General features: G+C 63.6%; 1 protein-coding gene across 3 annotated transcripts in view; it reads left to right on the forward strand.

Annotated features, from left to right (window-relative positions):
• SHANK2 (SH3 and multiple ankyrin repeat domains 2) overlaps positions 1 to 17,149 on the forward strand; it is a 497,644-nt gene that overhangs the window by 196,620 nt on the left and 283,875 nt on the right. The window lies entirely within an intron of this gene.

Raw genomic sequence — 17,149 nt, forward strand, 5'->3', positions numbered from 1 at the left:
AGAAAGGACGTTGAAAACCCCTGCTCCTATCTTCTCCTCTGTGGCCACCAGGGCTGGAGAGTGCCTCGGGTGCGGGCTTCAGAGGCAGACATCTCCAGGGTCAAGCCCCAGGTGGCTGTGTGACCTTGGGTGCGTCACTTGACTTCTCTGAGCCCATCTGGCCATCTGAGTCTCGATCTCCTGACGCAGTCGTGAAGACCCAAGGAGCTAAGGGAGGACATGCTCACACCTGCTATAACACGGACAGACCCTGGGGACATGACGCTGAGTGACATAAGCAGACATTTACGACATACGGCATGACAGACACTGTGTGATTCTACTCACATGAGGTCCCCGGAGTCGTCAGATTCATGGAGACAGGGAGTGGATGATGGGCGCCAGGCTGGGGGAGAGGATGGGGGCTGGTGCTTCACGGGGACAGAGATTCCATTTGGGAAGACGGAAAGTTCCGGAAACGGACGGTGGTGACGGCTGCACAACAGCGTGAACGTGCCTCGTGTCCCCGAGCTGCGCGTTGAGCTACAACAGCAAATTGTATGTTATGTGCATTTTACCGCGCTTAAAAATAATCTCTTAAATAAAAAAGATAATGGCGGGGAGGACACGGACCCCGTCATCGGCCACAAGACTCGGTCAGCGGCAACTGTCCACGGATGTGGCGTGGCCTTTCTGTTTGTGTGCCGTGTGCTGTGGCCCCTCCGCGTAGCAGACTCGGGTACTGAGAACATCCAAACGTGGGTATCAGCCCTTCGTCCTCCCGCGGTGAGTGCGTCCCCTCTTGACGGAGGAGGACCGAGCCCAGGTGTGTGGTTGCTTACCCGGGGTCATGCTCTAGCGGCCGCGTGCCCGAGCCCAGGCCGGCCCCTCGCTGCCTCCACCTGCAGCCCCAGTGGGGACAGTGAGCTCGCGGTCCCGCACACACGGCTCGGGCCTCCTGGGACCTGGCATTAACCCCCCGAGTGGGGTCTGTGGGTCAGAAGCCCCGAGTTGTCCGTGTGGGGCCAGGTCCCCTGTGCCCAGAGTCACATGCTGTTTGTCTTCCTGGTGGTCTCCAGAGTGGCTGTGTCAGGATCCCACCTGGGAGAACTTGAGATGGGACCTGAGGTGTCACTGCAGGTGGCCTGTGTCACGACGGCGGGCAGCCCTGCCCCGCTTCCCTCCGCCTTTTGGTGCCGTGCCCCCGGGTGGCACGCACACAGGCGCTGGGTTCTAGTGGGTTCCGTGGCTGCTCTGCCAAACACAGGTCTAATCCCACTGGAAATGCTGCTTGTTTTATTGCCTTCTCGACCCTCGGGATACATTTTAGAACATAAAAGGCCCTGATAAGTCCTGCAGTAATGGAGCCCCCCCCCCAACTTTGTATGATCTGGCATTTCCCAAACTGGACCCTATAATCTGCTTCCAGGGTCAGGTGAAACTCACTCTGGGAACACTACACTGAAGCATCGCTAGGGCCACCAAGTGACTGCTGGGCCCGGTGGGGGCTGGGGCTGGGCTGCCGGTACCCAGTTTCCCCTGCAGGGGTGCTCAGAGAGGGAGCCACTGCCTTTCACACCCCCAGCCCCCGAATCCCAGGCGGCTCACAGGCAGATGCTCTTACCCATCCTGGAAGACACAGTTTGATAAAATAGCAACCAGTCGGCATTTAAAATCAGGAGATTTCATGCAGGAATCCAGGGTTCTGGCTTCTTTTTTAGGCAATAGTAATAATTCCTGCTGTAGCTAAGAGCCTTGGGGAGAAACGGCTGTCCTGAGAGAGTCGCCCTCCTTCTGGTTCGTGGGCTGGAAAGGTAAGAGCAAGGGCCTCAACTCTTTTCGGCAGCTGAAAATGGACGCACAGCCGCCCCCCCCCGGGCCCTGCAGGCCGCTTCCGGCTCCGTGAGGAACCTGTACCCCACGCCGGCCGGGCCCCCTAGGCTGCCCGGCCTGACTGCCTTGGGGCCCCCGGCTGGCCCTGGGCACAGCGCCCGAGTGCTGCCCCACCCTTGCCCCGTTGCCCGTTCCTTCTGGTGGGCCCTGGGCTGGCTCTCGGGGCTTGGGGGAGGGGGTCCCCTAGCAGAGCCGAGTCGGTTCACTGACTGAAGGCCGCCGGTGTGTCTGTGTGGCATCGAGGCACCATCTGTGAACCCAGGGCTGTGGATTTGGGGCTTGGGAGTGAGACCGGCACCCGCTGGGGGCTGCTAAGTGCTCGGAGACGCCCAGACAGGCTTTGGGGCCGGTCCCCTCTCCAGGGCACTTCGGTGGGGCGGGGGCAATCCCCTCGTCGGCGGATGGCCTAGAAGCCAAGCGCAGCCCCCCCCCCCGACCCCATCTTTAGCTTCCGGGTCAGCAGCTTCCGGGACAGACCCTGTGCTTCTTGGGATCACTCTCTTGCCCGTCTGGCAGGGCTGCATTTGGGGGACCCTGTCGTCAGAACGGTGCTGACAGAGGTACGGACGTTGCCACCCGGGTCGGCCGGAGGGACGGCCTCCCGCAGGGTGCCCCGACTCGGCAGGATTGCACGGCTGAGGCCTAAAGCAAAGGCCTGTGCCTCCGTCTCCCCACGAGCTTTCCAGGACCCTGCACTGGCGGGGGGCCCTTCCTCCTGCGCAGGCCTGCACCCCTTATCCGTAAAGCGGAGTATATCTTGTTGGGTCACATCCCTCCTCAGAGCAGAGAAGGGGGACCAGGCCGACGGCAGGGTGTTTCTGTGAGAACACAGATAAATCCCCAGATGCCACCAGGCGTGCCCCTGTGCCAAGGGCTGCCACAAAGGCTCCACGTGTGGATTATCCTGTTTAGTCCTTGTGGCACCGACTGGGGCCAGGTCCTGCAGGGATGGGAGAGTGCGGGCGTAAATTAGGGCACAGACTCCGGGGGCTCGGCCTGCATCCGGGCTGTGTGGCCTGGGGTGGGTTACTGAACCCCTCTGGTCTCGAGGGAGGGGAACGTTACTCCTTGTTGGGCTGGTGCTGCGGCCGGACAGGCCCCCCTTCTCGCCGGGCTCGCGGGAGCAGGGCCGGGGCCTCGTCCCCAGCCGGTGCGCGCTTGCCAAGGTCCTGCCGTCGTTCGTGTTGTTCCCGATGAAATGTCCCGAGGCACCGGGGCCGCCCTTAGCCACACGTCTTCCCCGGGGAGACGGGGACCACCCGCGGCGCTCTGCCTTTCCTGCTTCACTGCACATGGCCCGTGGTCCGACTGTGGGGAGCCGGGGACACAGCCAAGGCCACGTCACGTGGCGTCCGTCTTCAGCTGCCGGACGTGCGCCGTCTCTGCAGTCACGGGAGGTGCGTTTGATGACTGTGGCCATCGTTTGATTCACGTCACGGGGCTTCTCTGAGTGTGTGTCTCTCAACGGGGATCACAACGCGTCCGGGCCCCCCCAGAGCCCTGGGGACGGCCTGCGTCCCGGCGTGGGGGTCCCCCACGGCCTCAGGGGGTCAGGAGGGGGCCGATGTTGCCACAGCGCATTCTCCGCCTCTGCGAGGAGACGCCCTTCTGGTCGGGACGAGCCTCTGGTGGAATCACATCCCCTCGGATCAGCCACTCGCGGTGCGAGCGCCCTCGCGAGCGTGCTGTTCCCTGGTGGAAAGCAGTCTCTTTCTTCTCCCTCCAGAAAAGAAGTTTTCTTCCTTTTCCAACAAAATGTGGTCGCAGCTGCCTGGCCGCGTGAATGGGTATTGCTCTTTGGGGAAAGCGCTTTGCAGGACGTGTGTCCAGAGCCCTGGGAACGTTCAGAACTCCGAGCCGGCAGGTCCGCTCCTGGGAATAGAATGTGAGGGATGGTTCCCGGGAAGAAAGGCCCACGTGTGCAAAGTCTGGGGCGGCCGATGTGCTGACACAGGGCGGGAGCTCAGAAAGCCGTGACAGTAGCAGCGACGCCCTGAAAGGGCACAGTGTCAGGCCTGGTCCCGTGTCACCGGTTCCCACCGGGGGCGTCTCCGGATCCTGCGAAGTGGGTGACTGGGCCAGGTCGGGGGAACGCGCGTGGCCCCCGAAGGTTGGCCACGGGGCCAGGCTGCGCGCGCGTGTGGGGAGAGACCCTTCCGTCCCCCGGATGCGAGACTGCGTGACGGCACCTGAGATGCACCGAGTGGCGTGCTGGTGACTGAACGGCCCCAGTGTTGTTCAAGGCAGTGCTCTGCTGACCCAGTTAGGAAGTAGGACGTTCGCTGCGTATTTTTTACACGAGTGTTGGTGAGTTGAACGGGTGCCGTAGAGGCAGCTCCAGCGATCGGGACGATGGTGCTGGAAGATTCTTTCTTTGTGTGCAGAGATGTGCGTGAGGGCCGGCAGCGGGCGCCCGTGGCCCCGGGCTGCTCCCCAGGCCGACTCCAGGCCCCGAGCCGCGGCTCCTCCCCGGCCGGGCTCGGGGGGGCTTTGGGGAAGGGTTCTCGAGCCTCGGGGGGGAGGGGGATGAACGTGGGATGGTCATTCATCCGAGGGGGCCACACACAGGGTGTCCGGAGCTGTGCTCGGGGGTCACAGACCACGCGGTGTTCATCTGCTCGGGCTGCTGTAACAAATACCACAGACAGTCACCGTCCCTGGTCCTGGAGGCCGGAGCCCGAGGTCCAGGCGTGGGCCGGGCCGGGGCCTCCACAGGCCTCTCTCCCTGTGTGTGGACGGCCGTCCTCTCCCCGTGTCCTCTGTGCTTGTCTGTGTCCCGATCCCCTCTTCTCACAAGGACCCCGGTCACAGGGGATCGGGACCCACCCTGGTGACCCCGTGTTATTTCAGTCACCTCTTTGAAGACCCCGTCTCCAGATACAGTCACATCGAGGGTTAGGATTTCCACGTATGAGTTTAGCGGACACTGTTCGGTCCATGACACCCCCCTTCTCACCACGGCCCCCCTCACCCTTCCGTGCTTGCCTCCCCGGACTCCTAATCAGAACCCCCACTGGAGACGCCCTGCTTCCCCGGAGCCCCCACGGCCCCGTCCTCAGGGACGGGGAGGCCCTCGTCCTTTAGGAGGCCCCCGCAGCCTCAGGCCTCCTAAAGGCTCATTCCAGCCTCCTCGCTCCCGGGAGAGCACAGGGCGAGCCCTGCCTGCGCACCACGTCGGAAGCCCAGGTCGCCCTCGCCAAACACGCCCACCTGTGCAGATGTGAGTCCTGACCCTCTGGTTCATACCGTGACATCAGGGAAAGGTCGCCAGCCTGGCCGGCCTCTGTGAGCCTGTGCCGCAAAGGGTCGCGCTGGCTGGTGGGAAGGTTCCGGGACTGTGCCCGCCCCCCTCTGTGCCTTCTCCTGAACTTTGTAAAGATGCTCGGTCAGAGAGAGACAGAGTGACCGTGTGACTCAGTGGGTGGTGACCGTCCCCCTTTGACACCAGGGCCCTCCTCTCCTCTTGCCACCCCAGATGCAGGCTGCGTGCCCAGATCCGGTCCCGCGGGGTTAGGAGTGAGTCACGGACTTCAGAGGAATCCGGCCCTCCACCTGTGACCTCTCTTGTGCCCACGGGGACGCTTCTGGCATCCCACGGCGGGACAGGCGCTCTCCTGCCGTGCACTTGGAAAGCATCCCCTGTGGACCGTGGTGTCCGCTTTCTTGCCAACACGGACTCCTGGGCCGGCTGCCAGTTAGCCTCGGGCCTTCGTCCCACCCTCTGGTCCGGTGCCCCCGTTCCAGCCAGGGGGCTGGCTCCCAGGCCAGGGCCTGAAGGAGGAGGCTCGTGTGGGGGTCGCAGGGAGGGACCCGGGCCATCTCGTGGGCCGCTGGGCAGTGGGAGCCCCGCCTGCTCTCCCCACGAGCCTCCCAGCGGTTTCTCCTTCAGCTCTCAGGCGCGGCTGACTTCTCCCCTGAGTGTGACGTGAGCCCTCAGCGCCCAGGCGAGCCAGGTTCTATAAAGCAGTGGCCCGTGCGCCTTTGAATCCTGGACTCTGCCCAGCAAAGTGTGCAGAGCTGTCCACGAGGCACGTGGAGCCTGGGGCTCACACTCACCCCAGAGCAGGCCCTGGCTGGGCTGCACACCCTCCCCGCCTGTCTGCCTGCCTCGAGCCCAAGGGGCCCCCGAAAGAGCCCTGTGCAAAGGGCGTCACCAGAGCCTCACTTACAGGCTCCGAGAGGTCATGCAGCCCATCTGAGGTTGCACAGCTAAACCTCGGCACAGACTGAGCAGGACCGGCAGGGCGCGAGGCCCTTGAGGTCGCCGGTGCAGCGTCTCTGGAAGCCTTAGTGGATGGCCCGGCTGCCCCCGTCCGTGGTTTCCGCGCTGGCGGGCTGCACAGCAGAGGGCAGAGAGGCGAATGGGTCCCACCCCATCCTGTAGGGGCCCCAGCATAGTGGGGGAGACACGCAGACCGTGCTTACGTGCCACAGGGACAGTGCTATGTCAGGAGGAGTGCAGGGGACACAGGAGGGCCACTCACGAGGGGAGAATGGTTGGGGACAGAGCAGGGTCGGGGATGGCTGCCCGGGATGTGACAGCGGCTGAGACCCCGCCCGACCCGGCTAGTGTGTGAGAAGCCGCATCGTGCAGGGGCTGGACGCCCCGGAGGAGGACGGAGACAGTGCAGACGCCGACTCTGTGGGAGTGGGGAGGAGAGGGGTGCCAGTACCCGGGGCAAGGCTGGGATTCCAGGCCCTTCTGCCGGGCTCCGGGCGTGTGGTCAGCTGCCGGGTCAGTGATGGGCCAAGGGCAGAGCCTGTCCCGCCTGGGCTGGTGAGCGACCGTGGGCGACTTCCTGACCTGCCCTGTGCCCCGGGGGCTCCCGTGCGTGGCACCCAGCGTGCTGTGGGGGAGGAGGGAGACGGGGCCCTCGGAGTGGACATCGCTTCCTGTGCCACGTGCTCTTGTGGTCCTTGTACTCTTATTCCCAGATGCCATCTTCTGCACCCCGAGCTGAGCGGAGCAGGCCAGGGTGGCCGTCAGGCCCCAGGGACACAGCCCGCGGTGGGCTGGCCTGAGTCTCAGAAGCGCCCAGTGCCTGGGTGGCCGAGCGAGACCCCGGTGAGACCCTGTGGTCCCGTCCTCCCAGGAGGCCCCGCGTCTGCAGGCTCCAGCCTCCCCGTGTGGACCCCAGCCTTGGCTCGGGCCCCTGGGCCTAATGGCTGAGGCTCCAGGAGCTCTGGTGGGCCAGCCGGCCACAGGCAGGGCTGTCCCCGTGTGCCCTTGTACCCGCAGGAAACGTGGAGGGACGGGCGGACCTCCTCGGTCTCCACTTTTTGTACCGGGAGACGTCAGTGCCCCTGAAATCCTGCCAGCCAGCCCTGGGGACCCTCTGCCCCTTTCAGACAAGGTGCCCCTCACAGTGGATGAGGCCCCCGGATTTTCCACCGGGGGAAACATTATGGGCTTTCCACCCAGTTCCCTCTTTGACATATGGGGAAAATGAGGTCCAGGAAGGCAGGGACTCCCAGCCAAGCAGAAGCGGGATCGGGAGACGCACACAGTGCCGTCAGCCTGGTCATTCGACGCCTCCCCTGTCCCCCGGCTGTGCCGTGTGCTGGGCTCCCAGGTGAGCCGCCCACCCTCTGCCCATGGGTCGGGGCACCCCTGGCCGGCCGTGCTGCTGAGGGGAAGGCGAGGCCAGCACTGCCCCGGAGTGACAGGCGTTGGGGAGCGGGCTCCGAGACCCCTGTGAGTCTCAGCCTCTGTGTCTGTGAGATGGGTGTGAATGTACCCACCTCACCGGGCTGTAGAGAGAAGGAAACCTGTCACAGGCCCGGCAGCCAGGAGCCATCACACTGGGGTTAGGGTCAGACCAACAGCCACAGCCTCTGTCCCGGGAGCCCCTCCGTTTGTCCCGGGTCGCTCACACCACCACTCAGGTTGGGAGGCAGCTGGGAGTCTGTGCCCTCCCCCGCTTGGGTTCCGTGTCTGTTCACCTGCTGGCCGGCCCGCCCAAGGTCTGCAGTCCCCTCCTCCCTGCTCCCCTGCCCTTCGGGGTTGGCTTTTCCTGGATTTGGGGTTTTCCTGATGCTGCTGCCTGGTAGGAACTGGGCTGCCAGCTCAGCCCTGGAAGGAATTCATTTGAAGGTTAGATCGGTCACCAAGGCTTAATTAGTTCCTAAAATACAAATCGGCAGCAGGATCCGCTAACGAGGCGACGCACCAGGTGGGGACCGACCCGCCGCTCGCTCAGCATTGTTTCAAGCGCTCACTTTCCAGGGCCTCCTGGCACCTGTACAAGTTCTGATCAGGTAACACCTTGATCTCCAAGGTGGGGACCCGCCTATGCACCTGCCCGCACCTCCAGCCGCCCGGATGTGCTCAGAAGTCACAGAAGTCAGGTTCTTGTGTTGAAATAAACTTGTCTCGGTGCCTACGATCCCTCCCAGCCGGGCTGCAGGGACAGGCATAGTTTCGGGAACTGTTGTTTGCCCCGGGCCCCTCTGCTGATGTGGTCGGTGGTCAAGGGCCCCTGGCCTCCTCACCCTGGGCCTCTCTCTGCTCTGACACACTCACCGTCTCCCCGCCGGGCACACCCCCTGCCTCCAGACGTGCAGATCGAACACTCACTGCATGCGTGTGCAGGCGTGCCCGCGGGGGGAGCACCTCTTTGTTTCACTTACGTTTATGAGCCCGTGACTTCTGCCTTCCAACCATGGCAGAGCAGCTCATGTCAGATGTACCCTTCTCCTGATAACAGTGACAAACTCTGGACAGAACAAAAATAGTAACAACCATTCGTGGGCTTTGGCAGGAAACCAAAAGCAGGCAGAAGGTGGGGCCCTCAACAAAAGGGGAGTCTGTCAGACGAGAGGCATATTAATGAAGGATCCCCCTGACAGAAAGTGACTTGAGGATGCAGTGGTTAGAGGTCAAGGTCAGACCTGCCTGAGTGGCTGGAAATAGAGGGGAGGACTCCTAGAAAGGCAAGAGCCCCAAATCTGCACATAAACTCTCATCGAATCCTGGACTGGTTTCTGAACTAGCACGTGCAGGATGAGAGTCCAAGGCTCCCAGTGGAACACAGCAGCTTAAATCTCCGAGACCTGAGGGGAGACTTCAGTAGTTCCCGCACGAGGGAGACAGAGCGCTGAGTCCTGCCTCATTTGAAGAACTTGGCAAATCCTTTGGGTTTTCTGCCTGAGACCTGGAAGGGCCCATGATGTCAGAATCTCATCCCAGGACCAAACCAACAGAGATGCTTCCCCCCAAAACTCAAAGCCACGTCTTCCCAGGATGGAGCGTTCTGCCAGTATTGTGTTCCCTGCTACAAAGACCCGACACCCTTCAGAGAAAAGGAACAGAATCCAGAATCTCTATAACACGTTAAAGATAATGGCTGACACAGAATCAAAAATTTCTAGACACGCAAAGACGCAGGAAAATGTGATGTGCGATCAGAGAAATTAACAGGAGCAGACCCACAGACGACCCAGGTGTCGAAGTGGCTGGTCAGGGATCAAAAATAACCAGAATGTGTATTTATAAGCCCCCACCTTGTGTCGGGTCTTGTGTCGTCGCCTGAAGATAGAAAGGTGTGTGCAGCCCCCTCTCCTGCCCCGTGACTTCCAGAAAGGCCCAGTTGTGTGGAGGGGGTATTCGGGGTGGGAAGCGTTCTAGAAGCAGACGTTTCAACAGTGAGGCAGAGTGAACCACTCAACCACCAAGTCCCGGACGGGAGGTAGAACGGTGCCTTCCCTGTTGAAGGCAGACAGGAAACATACTTGTGAGGCTGCGACCTCGGTTCTGGTGATGAAGGGCGAACGAGACAGACTCAGCCTCTGGCAAGGTGACCTTGAGAGTGAGGGGCCGGAGCTGGATGGAGCCAGGGTGGGAAGGGCAGGTAACCCTGTCCGGCGGAGGGCGCGGCGAGGCAAGGGCCAGAGTTGTGTTCCGGGCATCGGAAGGGGTGGGCGGGGAAAGCCGCAGTGATGTCCCCCGGTCCCCTGGGGGCCTGCAAGGGCACAGCGACATGGTCTGCCTGCATGGTACCCTTGTCAGTCCTGGCTGCTGTGACAGGGGGCCACAGCCGGCTTAAACAACGGGCATTTTTTTTCTCCCGGTTCTAGAGCCCGGGAGTCCCAGATCACGGTGCTGGCTGATTCGGTGCCTTGTAAGGACTCTTCCCGGTTCGCAGACGGCCCCCTTCTCGCGGCGTCCCCACACAGCGGAGAGAACTCATCTCCCCGTGGCCCCGTGGGGGCTTGGAGGCCTCACGTCAGCTCTACCCTCACGGCCCGAAAGCCTGTCTCCCAGCGCCCTCTCCCTGGGGGCTAGGGGCTTCACCATAGGGGATTTGGCGGGAACACAGACACTCAGTCCATAGCGCATGGTCACTCTGGCCGCTCTCTGACCGTCTCGGGAGCTGGCTTTAATCAGATCGCTCTGTGTGGGGGGCCGCTGTGCGCGGCTGGCTCTCCAGCACGTCCTGAGACATGTGGGCGTTCTGGGGCTGCATCGGCTCTCTGTGTGGGCCTGGCGCCTGCAGTCCGGTCCCTAATGTACAGAGCAGTCGGGTGTGATGCGGGCAGGGGCCCTGCAGACAGCACCACCCTGGTGACTCACGGGGAAGCCGCCCAGCAAGCAGCATGGGAGCGTCCAGTCCCTGGGTTCCCCCGCGGCTCGCGCCCACTGGGTTATCCTGTGGGAGGTCCCTTCCTCTGCACCCGTGAACGGCCGTGGACACTGGGCCCTGTCGGCTCTAACTCTCTTCGGGGTGGGTGTTCGCCTTCAGGGAGGCATGGCGATGCACCTGAGGTCACAGGCGGTGGGGGGCAGGTGCGGGGCACCGTCCTGGCCCCCCAAACCCAAGGCTTGCTGCTCCTGATGGTACTCCAGGAGGCAGGTGCGTTTCCCGACCCTCCCCCTCAAGGATGAAGAGCCGGGCTTCCCGTGGGCCCCACGTGGGCAGCAGGCCATCCGTGGAGCGCGGTCTGCTGCAGCCAGGACTTGTCTATGGCCTCGGGAACTCGGGGCACCTGACTCCACAGTGGGAATCCGAGCAGAGCTCCTCCCCGAGTCTCGGGGAGCCCGTTCCCCACCCTTGTGCGCCCCCCCTCCCCCGTAGGGGAGGGAAGTCGGCAGGCAGCCCACCCCTGTGGGGCCCTCGCAGACATCTCACGAGCCCAGCGAGGTGGGGGCCGGCCTCCCCACTTTACAGATGGGGAAACTGAGTCCCACCCCGAGTCAGAGGCTGACCCAGGCAGGACTCCCCTCAGGTGCCATCACTTGGTAACACACAATGAAAAAAGGGCCATTCCGGGTCAGCTCCTGCAGAAAGGGGGTGGCCCAGCCCAGTGACACCGGTGACGTTGGTGTTTGTAACTGGTGCCGTTTGTGATTGGCATTTTCCCTGCAGACTTGGAGATTTGCACCAGAGTCTTTGGGCGTCCTGCCACTCCTGGGGGGCTCTAGGAGTCATTCTTGGGGATCAGGGCTGGGTCTGAGTGATGGGGGCAGGGCAGCATCTGTGGTGGGCTGGTGCCTGCCCCCTGCTCCCTCCCACACTCATCCACCTGGTCACACAGCAGCCACCACACGCTGCCCCCGAGGACTCAGACGTGTGTGCCGGGGTCCCTCCCGGGAAGCCCTGCGGAGGACAAAGGGGGTCGTGTGGTGCCACAGGTGCGGGCTGGGTCCCGAGAACTCACCTGGGGATCCTGGGCACAGGGGATGCTGCGCTGTGTCCGGGAACAGGTGTCCTGTGACTGGCCGTGGGGGCTGGGGGTGACTCTGTTGAACAGACAGGGCGGGGCGAGCACAGGCGACTTGCCTCACGGCTCTGAGCCTCAGTTTCCCCCATGAGAGGCCAGGCGTCCTCAGTCACCCAGCTGTCAGACGGGCCACCCGGGAAGTGGCATCGTGCTTCCGTTAAGCCCCGGCGCTGCCCTTGCCCCCACGCCTCCCGGTCAGAGCTGGCACGTGGGGTCCGTGGGACTCTGGCAGAGGCTGAGCTACATGCAGGAAAGGGTAGGAGGTGCCGTTCGGGGCCGTGATCCTTCCGCAGTGCGCCTCGGGGACCCTCGCTCTCCGTGGCCAGCCCCAGTTCAACCCTCCTGAGCTCTGCCCCCCGCCCCCTGCGACCTTGGTCTTGGACCTAAATCCCGAGTCACGGTGTCATGGAACCCGCAGAGTTCCTGACCCCAGCCACCACCGGCACGGAGCCTGACCCGTCCCCGGAAGAGATCCAGACCCCGCGGGCATCGGAGGATCCCAAGTCGGGTGCCCTCTGCCCCGAGTATCCGTGGGCCTCGACGGATCCTCCAGGAGCAAAGCCTCCCTCAATGGCCCTGGCTGCCGCGAACACTACAAACGCTGTAGGCACCTACATCTTTGTTCAAAGATAACCCCGCATTATTGCCGAGATGCCTTTTTATATCTCGCGTTATTTATAAAAGCGTGATTCATTTAACAATTATTGTGAGCTGGAGAAAGGTTGCCTACTAATATTTAAGCCGCAGTTAGCTGAAGCTGTGCGTGGAGGAAGCAAGGGCCGCTGTTCGGGGTGAGGTGGGGGGGGGGTAGGTGGGAAGGTCCGGCTCCCGCCCACACCTGCCCGGGCCCACTGCCTCCCCGCCCCCGGCTTGGCCGCACAGCCTTGCTCTTGGCACTTGGTTTTTGCTTCTGTGACATAAAATAGAGGGTGTGGCTGGTGGGCCGCTGAGACCCTCTGGGGTTTTGTGTCTTCCTCTCAGCTCCCCAGGGGCCCCCTCTGTGAGGAGAGGACAGAGTCACCTCCAGGGGTTTGTATTAAAAAGAAATAGACTCAGTCTTCCCTCTGTTTCCCCAGCCCAGCTCCACGCCAGCCTGCGCTCCCTTCTCCCTTCTCCCCACAAATAGGAGGCGAGGCCAGGCCACTTGGAAAGAGGAAGGAAACAGCCTCCATCTGGAATCTCAGGGTCTTGGAGAAATCATGGCCGAGCCCCAGCCTCATCGGCCGGGATCTCTGTGGCCAGCAAGGGTCCAGTCTGACCCGTTGATGCAGGAAAGGAGGGTCACAGCTCCCCAAGGAGGCTGGAGAGCCAGGCCTGGCATCCAGCCGCCCCTGGTTGCCCAGGGAGCTGGCAGGTCCCTGGCGGGATGCTCGTCCACACCCACTGGCTCCTTCCTCCGGAATCAGAGCGCTGTGCCCCGCGTCTGCTTGCCTTGAGTCTCGGCAGCAGGGAAAGTGGAGGGAGTGGCCCACGGCTCCCCGCAGCCCGCCAGGCAGGCAAGACTCGGGGTGGGGGCTGTGCAGACACAGAAGGGCCTCGAGGGCACCGGCCTGAGCGACGTCCAGTGCACCTGTCCGTGGGGTGTGGGCGGACGCGGCCCCAGAGCCCTGCAGGGCAGACCTCCCCCTGGTGCCCGGGGGCCTCTGAGGAGGGGGGGGGGCGGTGGGTGGCAAGAAGGGACAGAGAAGTGAGGTGAGAGGGAGACCAGCCCAGGGAGACCAGCCCGGTGTACCTGGTGAGGCGCCTCGGGACACGCCGAGCAAAAGCCGGGACTCGTACCTCGCTTTCCTTGGTTCATTCATCCATCCGTCCGTTCATTCACATCCAGAGCAATGGGGGTCACCTCCGGTGTGCAGGGCGAGGGGGGAGCCGGGCATCCAACCTGCGTTTGAGGGCCTTGACATGCCCTGGAGCCAGGAAATCGCCTGAGGGCGCACTTCCGCTGCGGGAGCCCTGAGGAGGGGTCTCTCCGTGGCCGGATGGGGGCTCCTCACAGACAAGGGGCGGGGTTGGGGCGGGGAGGTGGCTATGCCATCTGCTGGCAGATTTTGAGTTAAATGCCTTTACTCAGTGACCCCTGCCGACCCTGTGGTGCACGCACCGTAACGGATGGTGAGTGGCTGGGTCCTCGCGACCCTCCTGGGAGGTGGCACCATTCACAACCCATTTCAGGGAGGGTGAGGGGTGGTCCTCGGGCTGGACCTCGCCCATAGAAGGTCAAACCGGAGCTCAGCGGCTCACGGCCAACGCCGGGAACGAGGTGGGCGGTCCCCACCTACAGATGGGGAAACTGAGCCTGGGGCGCCCGTGCAGCCCACGGCCGCCGAGGGCGGAAGACGCAGAGCCGGGCCCTCAATCGGGCGGCTGGGGTCCCGCGTCTGGCTCCTCCCCTACACCTGGCACCGGACCCCAGCTGGGGGACGGGTGCGCTGGGCGTCGTGGGCACCGGACGGGCCCCGTTGCCAGGACCCCGTGGCACCTGCACAGCAGACGCCTCGCAAGGCGTGTTCATCACACCTGGCGCATCCTCCCTGCCAGAACTTCAGAGCGCCTTGAAATGTTCTGATGTGCGAAGAGCCTTTTTTTACACGAGAAATGAAATTATTTTCAGCCTGTTGTCAGGCCGTTGTCAAAAGACGTGGCAAATACAGGGCTTCGAACGGAAGGTTTGGGCGGGTGGATCCGAGCTCGAGGCAGATTGGTCGGCCGCGCGGGGCTGGAGGCTGGAGGGAACGGCCTGGGGTATTTTTATTGTGTGTTTGTGTATTTATGGTCTTGGGTTTCTCACTAAGGGGCTAGCAGCGGGGTTGGGCTGGTGGTCGGGGTGGGATGGGGGGGACAGGCTGGTGAATGAAGGGCCCGGCCAGGGGGTGAGAGTTGGGGTTCACTTTGGGGCGATGCTCTGCCCTCCTGGGAGCTGTCCGGTTCGAGGCCCCCCCCCCACCCCGTCTGACCTTCTCGTCTGTCCCCGGACGTCGAGTGTCCCCAACTCAGAGGATTCTTGCTCGCCCTCTGGGGTGGGCGGGCGAGCAGGTGGACGGAGCCACCCCGTGGCATCCTGCCACCCGCCGTGTCACCCCAGCCCAGCTGGGCCCCAGCAGCGTGTGTTGTCACGTCTCCTGCACTCGGGGAACAGCAACGCAGCCGGTGCAACCCACGGTGGTCACTCTCGGTCCTCCCTGGAGGACCCCCGGGCTCTGCCTTCCGCAGACCTACGGCTGTGGGGGCGGCGAAGTCGGACCCCCGTGGGCCTCGCTCCTCTCATCCAGGGAGCCTCGCCGCCGGTGTCGGGGAGCCTGCCGGGGACTCCACAAGAAGGTTCCAGATGTCTGAGCCGCACCACGGGCTCTCCGGGAGCCTCGGGGAGAAGTGGGGGTTCAAACCCCGGCCTGCGTCTTTGTCTCAGTTTTTATGTTGGACCTTCAGCCCAGTTGTCCTCGGTCTGCTCGTCCAGGAGGGGAGGACCGTGTTAGCGGATTGCTGGGCCCCAAGCCGACCCTCAGCGTGCCTGCCCCGCTCCGCCTCTGCTGCCCCAGCTTTCCAGAGAAGCTGGCGTTACCGCTGGGTGTCCAGGCCTCGTGGCTTGAGCGGGAAGGGCATGACGTCTGTCCCTCCCAGAGAGCAGGTTGCCGTGGACGAGCACGTGGCTGGCGGCAGGACTGCTCCACGGGGCGGGGGCCGAAACACTCCTCTGGACGTGATTCCTGCAGATCTCGTCCCGTCCCGGCCAGCCGGGCAGGCAGGCTTCAGGTGCACGTGTGCGTGGAGGGTGCAGATAGATAGGCGCTGCGGTACCAGATGGCCGCGGCCCGTCGATCTCCAGTAAACGTTTGCACAGAAAAGCCTGTCCCAGAGCACAGAATGAAAAATGCCACTACAGATGGCTTTGCGTTTGTCGGGGCAGAATCTATGCTTTGTCCCTTCCGATTAGCATGTGGCAGACGCAAGCCTGTTTTCTGGCGAAGCGAAGGGAGATCCGCACACGTGGGCCCGGGGCCGGCCTGCGCCTCATGGTGAGGATGACGCAGCCTGTGTCTCGGAGCAAAAACCACTACACTCAGGTAGTGAGCTCCCTGTCACTGGAAGTGTTCAAGGAGGGCGTGCCTGCCAGTGGTGAGGAGGTGGGTCCAGGTTGGGGGGGGGGTCAGGAGGTGGGGTTTCTGGGGGGCAGAGCCCCGCTGAGGGCTGGGGACGCAGTGGGCCTGCACGTGAGTGTGACAGACCCCCGGTTCCCAGTTTCTGTCAAAGTTTCAGTCAGATTCCCAGCAGCATATGAAACGCGTGTGAGGTTGTTGAAAGGCATCCTGTAGCTGAGGGGTGTTTCCCACAGTGCCCCCAGTCCTATCACACCCAGTCTGGTCCCGTCCCCGCACCGGCCCCCTGGGCAGCCGAGAGGGAGACTAGCGATCTTTCCTGTTTGTTCGCTGCTGCGTCCGTCCGTGGCCTGCACGGAGCCCACGGTTCACCAACGCTGGCGGGGATGGGACAGGTAGGGATGGCGTGGAGAGCCCAGCCGCCCCTCTGCACCAGGCCGCAGCCTCTGCGTCCTGCTCGTGGGTCTCCGAGCCTTGTCTCCGCCAGGCTCCCTGCCCAGGGCCCAGCCCCAGGGCCCCACCGTTTCCCGCTTACGGGCAGGTGCCCCGTGAGGAGGACCGGGGAGGCCCCGTTTCCCGGCCGGGCCCCGTGTCAGGACCCCGTTCTGCTCCCCAGCCAGGGAAGAGGGCTCCGTCCCATCCCCTCTGCTTTCTCGAGTTAGACAACGCGCGGGGCTTTCGCAATGGCGCCCGGGAAGCCGCCTCTTCCCCACGCCCTTCCCCCAAGGTCAACGGCAGGGACACAGACGAAGTTTCGGAGGCAGCACCCGTCTTCGGCGAGGTGCCACCCTGGAGCGCACGCCCCTCCACTCCGCGGCCGGCAGCGGGGGTTGGCGAGGGAACTTGGCTCGGGATGCGGCTCCGTGCTTCTGGGAGGGTATCGACCAGAGACACATGGAGGCGGGTTGAGCAGCACCGAGCCTCCCACTCTCCCAGAGGGTTCCCTGCGCTTTGGCGAGCTCTCCGGGCTCACGTGGCAGGGCCCGGCCTCTGCAGAGGAAGGAGCTCCCTTGGCTGTGCTGTCTCCGTGGGTCCCAGCCAGGTGGCACCCCGCCTGTGGCCGGCCCGGCCCCGGGAACCGGACTCGGCCACCTTGCAGACCCTACCACACCCGCCGGGGGGGGCGCCGCACGGTCTCGCCAAGTGGGAGCTGCTGTGTCCTCGGTGACACTCTGCACGGCGGGGTGGGGGGGTGGGGTGGGGAGAGATGCTTCTGGCAGCCGCTCAGCCTCGCCCCACGTGTCCAAGGACACCGAGCTCTGCCTGTGCCCCTACCCACCCCCCACCCCGTCAAGGATGTGGATCACGAGACAAAGCCCGTGGGGTCTCTGATGATAAAACGTGCCAGCGGCTCGCCTCAGAAATGGCCTGCGCTCCGTCGTGCGGATTCGAGACCCAGCGCGGTGGGGTGAGGGGGTCGCCCGGGGCCGAGCTGGGGCGCGGCTGGTGAGCTGTGTGACTTG

The sequence above is a fragment of the Puma concolor genome, chromosome D1 (genome assembly GCF_028749965.1).
Source record: "Puma concolor isolate L17-30 chromosome D1, mPumCon1.1.hap2, whole genome shotgun sequence".
In the NCBI taxonomy this organism is placed as follows: domain Eukaryota; kingdom Metazoa; phylum Chordata; class Mammalia; order Carnivora; family Felidae; genus Puma; species Puma concolor.